Source organism: Nyctibius grandis, chromosome 14 (genome assembly GCF_013368605.1).
Source record: "Nyctibius grandis isolate bNycGra1 chromosome 14, bNycGra1.pri, whole genome shotgun sequence".
NCBI lineage: Eukaryota > Metazoa > Chordata > Aves > Nyctibiiformes > Nyctibiidae > Nyctibius > Nyctibius grandis.
In genome coordinates this window covers 10,587,067-10,597,763 of record NC_090671.1, presented here as the reverse complement: position 1 = coordinate 10,597,763, position 10,697 = coordinate 10,587,067, and the positions used below count along the sequence as shown (strand labels likewise).

Below are 10,697 nucleotides of genomic sequence, written 5' to 3'. Positions count from 1 at the left end.
ATATCACTAAAATATCACAAAAATATTCTATATTAAACTACATTTCACAGTGATTTCATATTTTAGTAAAATCATGTTCATATTTTTATTTGTGAATTTTATAGGATTTTTCTCTAAGTACTATCAAGGTTATTGGGTATTTGCTTATCATTAGACTTTTAAGAAAAGTATCTATATGTGTATATATTAACAATTCAGTCACTCCGTAGCAAGCTTGTCGAGGAAGGAATGCAAGTCCAGAATGTCCTTCTGGAAAGGATCTTTTATCACAGTCCAGTGGCATTTATCAGATAAAAAATATCTCAAAAAATTCATTCTGTTAGTGTATACATACACTGTAAATGGAGAATCAGATGTTTGCCACAGGCTTGTGTACGAGTGGTCTGTTCTCTCCTGTTGGAGCTGTAGGTTACCCGTGAGGTAGAAGTTGTCTCAAACTTTGTAGGTTGTGATGATGCAGATTATGTCTCAACATTCAGGTAGAGATTCATATGTTAGGGCCAGGTAGAAGAAAGGCAAAAAGTTCCTTTTTTTTTTGGCAAGGGTAGCTTGGTAGAGTACTTTTGTTTACTAAAGAGAGATTAATGAGGTAAGGGTATGAGATCAGCAGGGAAAAATGGGATTCAGGAAAAAACCCACAGAATTCTATTTACAATAATATGACTCTTTTTTCTCAGTGAAATGCCAATGCTTCTTATAAATAGAAATAAAATTAAGCTCAATAGTTTCAAGGTTTAGTTTTAGGTATGACGTATTAGGACACTTTGAAGAGTACAGTGCAAGCACCATGGTTGAAAGGATGTGAGGAGCTCAGTCAAGGAATGTTCAGATCTGTTATCAGATTTTTCCCAAAGTAGCATTTCATATGTATGTTATTATGAAGCCATTACTCACATATGGCTGTCATCCCATGGCTTCAAACTGTATGAAAAGCACAGTAACAACAATGTCTGTAACATACACCCTTCTTTTCTAACACTTAAAATCCATGGCTTCAAGGGGATAGTTCTGTAATGATGGGATATTATGTGCTCAGGTGGTCTTTTGATGACAGGTGGTCTCCAAGAACAGATGGCCTCAAAGGAGGAACTTCAGTGCATTTCGGTTTAAAACATTTACACATTTCTTTAAAAAAATTTGAAATGTTACCCTTGTGTAATGTTCTTAAGTATTTTAGACAGAGTAGCCAAGTTATTAACACTGACAGATGATAAATCAGGGCATCCTTTAAAGGTGGGTGATGGTGATTATGTGGTCTTGGAGCTTGCTTTGATCAGAAGTGACAGGCCTGTAAGGTCTGTGCCACTCAATCCCCCCTGAAGGGAGATCAGCACCTGTTTGCACTTTGAGGCTCCTCTACCTCCCACTGCCTTCCAGCACTATTTCATCTTTTTTAACACACTTGATGTTGATTGGCTTTAAGCAAAGTCATTATTCATTTACAAAACACTCCTTGATGGAGCTTTCTCAAACCTGTATTTCAGTAGCAGTGTTTGTGCTGTTACAGTTAAGGTTGTACCAACATTCCCATTACAAAATCTTTATTTTCAGTGAGCTACAAGTTAAAATCAGCCTGGGTGCTAATATTAACCTGGTTTCATTTTTTTTGTCCAAACAATAGTATGTGTTGCCCTTGAGTCTGTTCAGCTTGAGCTCTCTGTATCTCTACATGTTTGTCCAGAGAGACATATGACCAGGTTTGTGAAACAAACAGGTCCTGATTTGGTGGGTCAGATTTTAGCTTAATAAATGCTGTTCCAAGTAGCTTTGTCTTAGTTGTGAAGTATGATGGATATTTCTACAAAATAGCACAAAACAAGGCTTTGACTTCATGAAAGGCCATATGACAAATCACAGAAATGATTTTCCACTGATTATTTAAAGTTTTATATGCAGGACTTTGGTATGGGCTTGCCAATCTTGTTGCAAGTACACACTGCAGTCAGCGGTTAGTTCTACTCTGTCTGAGAACAGATGTGGTTCACGCCTGCCTGCTTTGGGAGCCCAGTTCTGCTTTTCCTGTAGCAGCAAAGTTAAAGCTTTGGGGAGTTGTACATCAAAGGCAGGACTGAGTGATTATTGTGTATATTTGTAAGGCATTGTTTAAAAAGGAATTCCTTCAATTTGTTGTCACTAGTTTCTTCCTTCTATTCTTCGTGATCTCCTCATAGATCTGCTCCACTGATATCAATGGGTGTCCAACTAATTTCAGTGTATGCTTTCAATCAAACTTCCTATCTCAGGGAAAGCATGTGCTACATGAAAGGTCATTATTTTTGTCTTTTTTTTTTCCACATTAGAGCATTTTTTTTGAAAGTCTTGATATGACATAAATTCACAATATGGAAAAAAATCAGTGAGTGAAATTATTTCAATTATATTTTCAAAATGTGCTACTATGTTAGAATGGACAAAGTATAGTATGTTGCAGAACAAGTGTAATTTCAAAATGAAATTCAGAAATATTGGATGTTGATAATGTTGGAATGGAGTGGAATTTTTTTTGTAAGTTTATTTAGGCTTTTTGAGAACCCTGCACTTATATTTATTGCAGAATGCTCAATATTAATAAATCTGCATTTCCTGCTGGCAGGATACCCCATCAAAAATAATTCAGTCAATTTACATCTCTGTTCATGACTCTACCTTTTCTAAGGGGCTTAGACCTATAATATCCACGGGAGCTAACGATTTTGAGTTGAGCCCCCAATGTGCTCCTTGTTTCCTCCTTTCTTCACAGATCAGCACTTCTGTTCCCCTTCCCCTCTCTTCCACTGCTGATCAGTCTTTCATCATCTGCATGTGACTTGCTTCTCTTACCCTCCTCTCAAGTGATCCCATCCTTTTAGTCTCTAATCTGCCCACACACAGCTTTCTGTGGTACTGGCCAGTAGCTATGACTGCTTTGAGCTTTTTTGTTCGACATAAACGAAAAGATATTTCAAAACTTGTGTTTTATCTTTCTTTTTGGATAAGGACTGTGGTAAGAAACAGAAGTTCAAAGTTCTGAGCTACCAAAGGTGCTGATGAACACAGGAGACTGTCAAGAAGAGACTGCCAGTTCTGAGCAGGTGCCTTAAACTTGAAAATACTCTTTTGTTGAAAACAAGCATTGTTTGGTTCTGTCTTGTGTATTTGTCGTTTTATATTTCCTTTATCTGAGACTAATATCTATCTGTGTGAAATAATAAACAGGAAAGGGAGAAAGAACATTTGATCGATTGATAAAACAGGAAAAAGAAACCACCTTGCACTCAAAAGCTTTTAGCCTGAGGAGAGGTTTGTGTGCCTCAAAGCTTGCAAGTTTTTCCCAGTTGTACCCAGCTAGTCTCATAGAAACATTCTATCTGCCTTCAGCCTATCTTTCTCATATCCTTAGCTCCTCACAGCTATAGCAATGCTACACTTTACATTACAAATACCAATGATGAGACTGATTTTGACCTTCATGGTTCTTTAAACAGATTTTAAAACTGGAGTATGATCACTACAATAATTTGATAACATTAGAAGGCACGGTATTGAAATCTGGACCTTTGATATTCTTTCAGTTATACTATTTTTCTTCTTTTTAAGATTTTAGTGAATCTGGTCAAAATATTTTTATTTCATATTGTCAGCATTGTGTCTTGTAAATTTATTTTTAAAGAAAAGACAGATTTCTATTGAGGTTTTGGGCTTTTTAGTTACTGTAGGTGTTGGGTTTTTTTGAATCCTGTCATCTTTCTTTTTAAAATTATATAAAAGAACCTTTTTGTTCTTTAGGAAACAGATTTTAGTAATGAGATACGACAGTTTCCCTAGACTTCTCATCCTTTTGCATCAATCTCAATGCAGCCTTTTAGTTTCTTCAATAAGCCTTTCGTGTTTGACATAAGAAGACATGTTGCTAACATTTTCATAAGTTATTCATTGACAATTAGTAGAGAATAAAAACCAAGCTATGTGTCTACATATGATTTTTATGCTAACTTAACTTGATCAATTTGAAACCAGATTAAAAAACCTATTTAATTAAGTTGATGCAATTCCCAGTGTAGGCACAGTGATAAGTATAAAGGTAATTTTAAGGACAGAGCACTGGACCAAGTAGAGTAAATCTGAACCGTGGGATTTGGAAGATCAAGTCTCACTTCAGATGGTTTTGAGCTTGCAAATCTTTTTAGTTGTTTTTAGTAATTTCCCTCTTAGAAATTTTGGCAGTTGAATTGAAGCATAATGTGAGGACTGTAAGCATAATGCAATAGTACCATTCTACTGTATCTTTATGACAATTTAAGGTAATAGGTGCTGCCCATTTATGGAACAGCACTACTGCTGAGTTTGGATTTTTATTCACAGCCACAGCTCCCAAATTATCTAAGCTTTATGCCTTCTTTATGATAGCAGTAAAGTTACTTTGCACAAAAGTGTCTGTTACAAACACTGTCACGGTTAAGAAGGGACAGACAAAAACCTTTTCTACCTTTTCTTTTCAGCTCAAGACAGTGTTTTTTGAGGGCTAAAACGTAGGTTGCTCTTTCCTCTGTGCTCTTTTATATCTTTGTACAGCTCAGCTCTGAATTGCAGGTGGCATGGGACAGACCAGCAGATAGATTTTGTTAGTTCTGGGCCCATCATAACCAAACAATCATCCAGAAAATTTAATTAGCAAGGGTGAGCCTATGGTTCAGCTAACTTTCAGCTTAGCTAGTCTGGAGCGGTACTGAAGTGCTTGAAATCTTTGTTGAAACACATATCCAAAACTTTTGAAGTGTACTGACCACTACTTGTAACACCATCCTTAGAGAGTGCAAACTATACTGCTACACAGCATTTGGGAAGTGTCTTACAAAGAAGTAGCTGCAATCCTGGGTAGTATTTTTTGCTTTGTTTCAGTCTTGCTACTGAGATAGGAACATAAAGAGTGGACCAAATTTTGTGTTTCTTTTCACACTCTGTAATAGCTCTTCAAGAACCTCCTTTGTTTACCTAACAAGGAGAACTGTGTGAAAGACTTCTGAGTCTTGAATGCTGTAGGGTTGTCTTTGATAGCAAATTTCACAATAAAGTAAACACTGACTGAGTGTATCTATATGGAGTGAGTTGAAACTTTGCAAATTGTGAGTTTCTCCAAAAAAGAAAGAAGAAAATTGAGCATAGATAGTAAGTAGGCTAAAGATACTGAGAACAGAACCATGGGAGAGGAAGAAGGAAGGCACAAACTGCCTCAAGGGAGTTGTCATTATGTAAGTCCTAAAGCTAGAGATACACAAACTCAACTGCTTGGTTTTTGCACATTAATATAATCTGGTTCCCAGGAGCTTTGGTTTCCATCATACTGCTCTGACCCACTACTCTCTTCACAGATACAGAAATGACATTCACAGATTTTGATTCCCTGGTTACTGTGTATAAGTGTAGCAATCTTTACAGTGGAATCTGATTATCTAATTTTATGCACAGTATTTTACACAATTAGAAGGGAAGAGTATTACAGTGTTACATCTTTTGATAAACTGAAGTTGCCAACATATGTTTTTTGAAACAAATCACAATGCAGTGACAAGAGAAGATTTGAAGAATAATCAAATTCAGAACTCCAGTCATTACTGGCTTTGTTAATTAACTTATCTGGGGCAACAGGTTCTCCTGCATGTTCCTTTGAAATTTCCACCCTTAAAGCCCACATAGTTTGAACTCTGAAGGGGTGTATTATGCAGCTCTTTGATCAGTTTTGAGAAAGCCCTTCATTTGCAGGATATGTTAAACCCAAAATTTTAAAGGCAGAAAAAGGTATGTTCTTTACTCCTTTTTTTAACATCCACATTTGGCTTCATATGAACTGTTGATGGTTAGTGACCTCTGAACAAGGTACTTAATGAACCAGATTCTACGTTTATTAAGTAGTACAGGAAACACCAATGAGATTGGGCGATGTCACATTTAAAGAATAAAGTAGAGATCAGCCTAAGAATGACTGGACTGGGTCCAAGTGTTTGTTTATTTGAGCCCTTGATAATCAGAAGCCGCCCTCTTCTGCGTACGCACATATTGGAAATATGATGAAATGGAACAATTGTGAGTTTGTCTTCCCCTCCTCTGACTGCCATCATCCACAGGGTTTCAGGCATGACACAAATAACACCAAAGCAGAATCATAGCCAGAGTACTCAGTGGATCATATACTCTCTGACAAAAAAAGCAGATTCAATTTATCTAAGAATATTATGTGTTTCCTAGAAAAACAAAATTCTGAAAGCAATAATTCAGAAGTTATTTTGAGAACTCAAGCTTCTGTTTCCATTGTACAAATTCTGCACTCAGATCTCTGCTTGCTGAAACTTCCATGTGTCTCTGGAGCCCAGAAGGCAAACCAATGGTTTTCTTTTTAACTTGGGAATCACAAGGCTCAGAAGGGCTGAAAACATCATAGTGACCATTTCGTGAAACTTACTGAAATGTTGTGACATGGGTTTGCAGCTTTCATCTCTGCCCTGCAACCTGTGCAGACTGAAGATCCCCATTGTGCAATGTAGACATGCCCAGACTCACTTCAGTGCCAGCCAGGAACACAGCTCAGGTCCTGTGATTTCCAGTCCTATGGTACCTAATCCACAGTCCACGTCCTTGGAAGAATTTCTGTTTCCAGACCGAAGAGAAGCAGAACGTTTTTCTCCCGTTTATCACTCACAGTAGCAGTGGAGGTTTTAAATATCAACACTGGCAGTGACAGTTTTTGGTTTTGTGTATGCTTTTGTACTAGTTTGAAGTAATTTTGAGGTAGAAGCTGTTTCAGTTTGGCAACCCCTGTTAATGCCCCTCTCCTGCAAGTAATCTCCATTTGACTGCATGTTCCCACCTTCTGGTGTTAATGATCACTGTTCAGCTGGGTATTTAAAGCATCAAAGAGCTGCTGTTTGAAATGCAACCTTAAGCAAACTACAGCAGAACTCAGAATGCAGGAGACTGAAGTTCTAGTTCCTTGTTTGATATGTTTAACACAACAGACATATCTACAACTTGGCATTTAAAAACATCAACAAAAACAAACAAGTTAGTTTCATTTACATAACAAAAAGTTCCTTGGACTTGCAGGGAGGTTCCTTTGAAATGCACAATTGTTTCTCTCCCTGATGGGAGAGGGATCTGTCTAGTCTGGAACTCAACCTCTTGTTTCCTACACACACCAAAAGGCAAAATTTCAGTAAACGAAATCTATTTCTTCCACATGCCAGGGCATTTAAAAAAACAGAACAAAACCAGAACTGCGGGGCTCTAGCGTTATATGTTTCCTAAAGTAGTCTTTTTAAAGCACTGATCCAGTGCAAGCTTTGCAGCTGATTTTAACAAGTACAGAATCAGCTTGTGACTCATGTAGAAGGCTACAGTTCATAATATGGTTCCAGTAATAACCCAAGGTCACTACAATGAGTGACTCATGACTTGTTTTTTCGTTATATCTGTTCAAAAACATACAGTACTCAAATAGTTGTAGTCTGTGAGTAGTTTAGTAAATGTATATGACAAAATATCCCTTTCTATCATCACAATCTGACAATACATAAAACTCTCGTCATGAGAATATTGAGAACGTTGATATTTCAAATCAGTAAATAATATCACAGAATCACAGAATCACAGAATGTTAGGGATTGGAAGGGACCTCAAAAGATCATCTAGTCCAATCCCCCTGCCGGGGCAGGATTGCCTAGACCATATCACACAGGAACGCGTCCAGGCGGGTTTTGAATGTCTCCAGAGAAGGAGACTCCACAACCTCTCTGGGCAGCCTGTTCCAGTGTTCGGTCACCCTTACCGTAAAGAAGTTTTTCCTCATATTTAAGTGGAACCTCCTGTGCTCCAGCTTGCACCCATTGCCCCTTGTCCTGTCAATGGATGTCACTGAGAAGAGCCTGGCTCCATCCTCTTGACACTTGCCCTTTACATATTTATAAACATTAATGAGGTCACCCCTCAGTCTCCTCTTCTCCAAGCTAAAGAGACCCAGCTCCCTCAGCCTCTCCTCATAAGGGAGATGTTCCACTCCCTTAATCATCTTCGTGGCTCTGCGCTGGACTCTCTCTAGCAGTTCCCTGTCCTTCTTGAACTGAGGGGCCCAGAACTGGGCACAATATTCCAGATGCGGCCTCACCAGGGCAGAGTAGAGGGGGAATCAATCAAATCTTTTCCCTAGGAAAGAGAACGAAAACAACTATCTCCTTCGAGCCGGAATCAAACCAGCGACCTAAGGATTCCCATGGAGTAACACCTCTACAGTCCTCCGCTCTACCAGCTGAGCTATCGAAGGGACCCAATATTTCAAGGCAGGTTTAATCCTTTGGATTTGTACTTCAAATGTACAAGCAGCACTTCAAGAAACTATGTAGTGAGTCTTTTTCTTTTTGTTTGCAAAGAAGGCCTCCCTAAATTATCTCATTTTCATTCTGATTATTTGCAGAAGTAATTTCTGAAAACAACAAAAGCAATCAGCAAAGCAAATTCCCAAGTTAATGAGATCAGTTCATGTTAGGAGAATGGTTGGTTTCTATTTGTTTTCTGTGTTTCCCATGGGATGAGTGACACATGATTAATGTGTTATTGGTATATCTCAGACCTCTGATGAAAAATAAATGCTAGTACAGTAAAAGTGACAGTAATACCTTAAAATATATTGTGGCACTCTATAGCACAGAACATAACAAGCTAGGCCCTTGAGTAGGGCCCAGAAACATGAAGCAGTAACTAAAATGAATGCTCAGAATTTCATGAATTTGAGTCTGCTATCTTAGATTTTTATATGGCTTTAGTTAGTGTAATATCTGATCACCTCAAACTATAACGCTTGTTAATCTAAATATGAACACCAAAGCTATATCATCCTATTACAGATAGTAAACTGAAATGCAACGAAGTGTAGACAAGTCGTTCCCAGCTAGTGAGGCATGAACATGTTAGAAGGGAGGCACAGCTGAATTGCTGCAGGCACTGCGCAGCAGCTGACTCACACAAGGATGGAGGGGTAAATTACCCCCAGTCAGCTGAGCTGGGAGCCACAGTTTTTAGATACAGCATCAACAATATCTTGCATCTGCATGAAGCAGTGGTTCCCACAGGTGCTGTGGAAGAGGTGCTTTGGGAACACAGCAGAGGCAGAACATCGTGGTCTTTCAGGAACAAGATAGAGCTGACTGATGATACCTGGCCAGTGTGCTCCCAGTTCCAGAAAATTCATGAAGCCACTAGACTTGTGTCTCATGGAGCAAACTGATATCTTGGCAGGGCTCCCATATCCTCCTGGATTCCTGTGGGTAATGAGGAACCAGTTTATTTGTATAAGGGCAAGACTGATATCTCGCCTCTGTGCTGGCTCTTTCATCTTCATAAATTCAGTGAGAACAAAACCTTGAATTACCAGTCTAAACGGTAGGAGTGAAGCTAAAGCAGAGCAAGAGAAGGGATATGGCTTTTGAAGGAGAGTTTGAACGGTGAAAGGTTGGAAGAGAGTGGAGCTTGGTATATTGAAGATATGTGAATGCCTGGTGACTTACTGAATTCTCATATTTTATAAAATACAATGTACAGTCACTCCTTTTTGCTGGAGAAGTTTGATTCATCTGCCAAAATCTAGCAGTTTCCACAGATTATGCAAGAAATCTCCCTCGTCGATTTAAGACTTAATTTTCATTAGTTCATTTTCTATATATAGGTATGAAGCTAGCTCTAGAACCGAGTTCAGAACTGCAAAAAGACAGGCAAAGTATCATGCCATCACTTCAGAAAAAGCTTCTAGAACATTTCTGAGAAAGGGTGGGAAAGAAAAGACATAGGATTATTTCCAAAATATTGGAGCAGACTGGACCTATCACAGTTGTCACGGCAGACAGGAATCAAGCATTCTCTGAATTTTTTTGCAGAAAAAGTGGTGAAAAACAGAGATGGTGAACAAATAGTCTTCATCGCAAGAAGAGGACATCTTGTTTTCAGAGCCATTTCACAGCTGGTGAAGATAGCTGAGATATGCTGTGATAGAGTCTGTGCTCTGTCCAGCTCGTAAAAGTCAGGTAAGTACAAAACACATTTGAGGCAGCTGATGCCATCAGCACAGTGAATCGTTCGTGTAAAGAAAAGAATAAATTATGAGACAAGTTTACAAATTCTGTTGTAGCTCTTGTTCCCCAAATAGGAATCTTTAACACATGTTGAAAATGATGTGACCACAGTCTATTTTATTGCAGTGCCTGTAAAAATGCTATGTGTTATTTGAGTTCTTTTTTAAACTAAGTTCTCTTTGTTTATGATGCTGGCAGAGTCTGGGATTGGTCACTACGCTTTGGGAGTGCCTGGGCCAATGAGAAACAGAGCTGGTGCAATTACTGGAAAAGCATCTTTTCATGTCAGTTAGGGATTTTGTCAGTGAGGAAAAGGAAAAAATGGCCTATGTTTCTATTTTTCCTTTAAACTGCTCCACCTATTAATTAGGCTACACACCCTCAGTGAGCATAGTATGGACAAGACAAACTGGCCTCGGTGATCTTAATAACTGCAAAAACCAGTATGTCTATCATACTTTGGCTTCATCAGATGAATAACAACAACAGGAAATGTAGAACAACAGGAAATGTAGAACACCTAGAGAAAGTTCAACTTGTATTTGGGATGAATGAGTAAATAAAAGGGCTTTCTCTCTAGGGATTTACCAGTTATCACTGTGGTTT

The 10,697-nt window shown here is 38.4% G+C and overlaps 1 non-coding gene across 1 annotated transcript; it reads right to left on the bottom strand.

The window, feature by feature from the left end:
- Positions 1-8,199: 8,199 nt before the first annotated feature.
- TRNAY-GUA (transfer RNA tyrosine (anticodon GUA)) lies at positions 8,200-8,290 on the bottom strand. Its single transcript is given in 2 exon segments — positions 8,200-8,235; positions 8,254-8,290. It is a non-coding gene; the product is annotated as a tRNA-Tyr (tRNA).
- Positions 8,291-10,697: the final 2,407 nt, after the last annotated feature.